Source organism: Notothenia coriiceps, unplaced genomic scaffold (assembly GCF_000735185.1).
Source record: "Notothenia coriiceps isolate Sejong01 unplaced genomic scaffold, NC01 NC01_scaffold00005897, whole genome shotgun sequence".
Taxonomy (NCBI): domain Eukaryota; kingdom Metazoa; phylum Chordata; class Actinopteri; order Perciformes; family Nototheniidae; genus Notothenia; species Notothenia coriiceps.
In genome coordinates, this window is record NW_011338598.1 from 1 (window position 1) to 2807 (window position 2807).

General features: G+C 46.5%; 1 long non-coding RNA gene across 1 annotated transcript; it reads left to right on the forward strand.

Moving 5' to 3' along the window:
• The first annotated feature begins 6 nt into the window (after positions 1–6).
• Positions 7–851, forward strand: LOC104943293 (uncharacterized). The gene is made up of 2 exons (XR_798097.1): positions 7–227; positions 427–851. It is a non-coding gene; the product is annotated as an uncharacterized lncRNA (long non-coding RNA).
• Positions 852–2807: the final 1956 nt, after the last annotated feature.

The following is a 2807-nucleotide window of genomic DNA, read 5'->3' on the forward strand; positions in this document are numbered from 1 at the left end:
TTCTACTTCAGTGATAACAAGCCGTCTGAAAGCTTCCAGGAACCACGTTATCATGGTCGTGTTGAGCTGAAAGATCCACAGATGAAGAACGGAAACACTTCTGTTCTCCTGAAGAACGTCAGCATCAACGACACGGGAAAATACGAATGTCGGGTTACAACTAACTCCAATAATTCAAACCTGGGAGTGTTGGTGTCCTCCGTCCATCTGATCGTCTCTGACGGTGAGTGTGTGTTTCTCCTGAAGAGTTCCTCCATTGGTTTAAAGATGATGTTGATGCTCTGTGATCGGTAGATAATGTCTGACATGAGACTGGAGAGGAAACAGATTCTGTTCTTCATCTCCTTCATGATCAGCTGTTCTCCAACATGAGGGGAGGTCCAGTCGTTTCCTCACTGCTCTCTCTTTCTGTCCTCAGGGTCTGAGATGGAAGAATTGGAGGAACAAGTGCACAGAAGAAACGTTGGGTTGGGAGTTGGTTTGGGAGTGGTTTGTCTTGTTGTTGTTGGACTTTTTCTGAAATCTAAAAGAGCTAAGGAGAAAGGATCAGCAGAGTGTATCGATGAACAGGAAATGTCCAAACTGAACACCTGACTGTCCTCCATCACCTGCTTCTCCTCTCCTGAATGTCCACCTTGTCGTGGTGGAGGGTCTTGATGAATAACCCAACCACCTGCACTACCTGGGGGGCTCACTACTATCTAAATCAGATTACAGGATATCAGGTACTCACGCTGCAGACACACGCTGCTCCGGACCACGTTGTGTTCAGGGGTTAGGCTTAAGATCAGCAACCCCATCAGGGTTACAGAGAACCCCATCAGGGTTACAGAGACCCCCATCAGGATAACCACCAGACTCAGAGACAGTTTCATCCCTCATAAGACACCTGAGCTGCACTATCCCGTGTTGGGATATGATTACTTGTGATCTCTTGTAAATTGCTGAAGAACCGGTGATCTGTGAAGTTTCTCAATAAACCTTTGAATCTTGAATGGTTTTCTATCAGCAGAGTATTTGTTCAGTGCTTGTTCCTAACCTGACAAACGGTAACACCAAGCTGCTCTGAACTCCACGGCGCCAGAGGACACTTGCATAGGGGGTGGTGTCAGATCAGTCCCAAAATTAATAAATGCACGCAGATGGATTCTCAAATATATTTCTGTATTTGAAAGTGTTAGAGATGTTTAAATATTGTTACCCTAGTTTAAAAAAAGCTCTTAATGCTCCTGTGCATGTGGGCATGACATTAACACAAGCAGGTTCAGGAGGCAGCGTGACGTCAGTCTTCTCCTTCTGTGGCTAGATACCCATTTCTGTTGCAGTCTTTATGAACGCTGAGAACAATCTGCTTTTCATCGAACCACAGCTGCTCTCAAACCCTACCAACAAATACACGTGTGTGATTGTTTGTGAGACGATGTTTTAATGCTGATGCTTTCCTTTAAGGTTACTGCTATGTAGGTGTATGTGTGCATATCTGCTGTTCAGCCCTAAGTGCAGTTTTCCTCTCAAATGAAGGCAGGGCCACATTTGATGACATCATGAGGATGACTTCGTTCCTTGTTCCCATGTGTGGCACGATAACGCTTAGCATGGATGAAGGGGGTTTTTTGTAACCTAACTGGTTGGACCACATTTAACATTTAAATAAAATATGTGTTGTGCGCATTTCCCCTTTAGTCTCAATTTGGACTAGAAACAGTTCTCAGATCACCTCCCCCTCATTTATTACAATCAAACTCTGGACTCTTCGTTAAAGGGTGTGTCTGAGTGTTTGTGTGTGTGTGTGTGTGTGTGTGTGTGTGTGTGTGTGTGTGTGTGTGTGTGTGTGTGTGTGTGTGTGTGTGTGTGTGTGTGTGTGATTTTCCTGTTGCCATTTTTTTAAATTTAGCCTTTATTTATACAGGTGTAAAATCTCATTGAGACACAAGATCTCATTTTCAAGAGAGACCTGTCAGTGGTAACACTACCACACAAAGTTACAGACAGACAGGACACTAAACACAGAGGCAACACTAAAATACAACATCGTAAAAAAAGTCGTCAATGAAATCCATATACAGTAGTCAGATATAGCAGGTGCAAACACCCACAGATGATTTATTAACATGAGTTTACAATCTGTGATGGGTATCAAACTGGTCAGCTTAAGTTCCTGCTGAAGTGTGTTCCAGGTCGAGGGGGCAGAGTACGATATGGCTTTTTTCCCAAGCACCGTGCGTACTGAGGGGACGGACAGAGTGATGTCATTTTGAGATCATAGTCTATAGCTGTACTGTTTGTGTGATAGTAAGTGGATATGTAGAGGGGCAGCAGTCCAAGCATAGCGGTATAGATGAGTTTGTACCAGTGCAGTGATCTGCGCATTGATAGTGATGTCCAGTTGACTAAAGAGTACAGCGTGCAATGGGTTATGAACCTCAGAGCCCCATGGTAGACAGGGTGCAGTGGGGTGTGAGGGGGTTACAGTGGGTTATGACCCTCAGAGCCCCATGGTAGACAGGGTGCAGTGGGGTGTGAGGGGGTTACAGTGGGTTATGAGCCTCAGAGCCCCATGTAGAGAGTGCAGGGTGTGTGTGAGGGGGTTCAGTGGGTTATGAACGCTTAGAGGCCCCATGGTAGGGACATCTTTGCAGTTGTGTGTGAGTTGCTCTGGGTCTGCGGCGGGGTGGGCGTGCGTGCCTGTCCGGTCGCGCGGGTGTGGAGTGCGGGGTGCGGGTACAGTGGGTGTATGAGGCGCTTAGAGTGGTGCCCCGATGGTGGTACCAGTGCAGGGTGGGCGGTGGAGGTGTTACAGTGGGCTT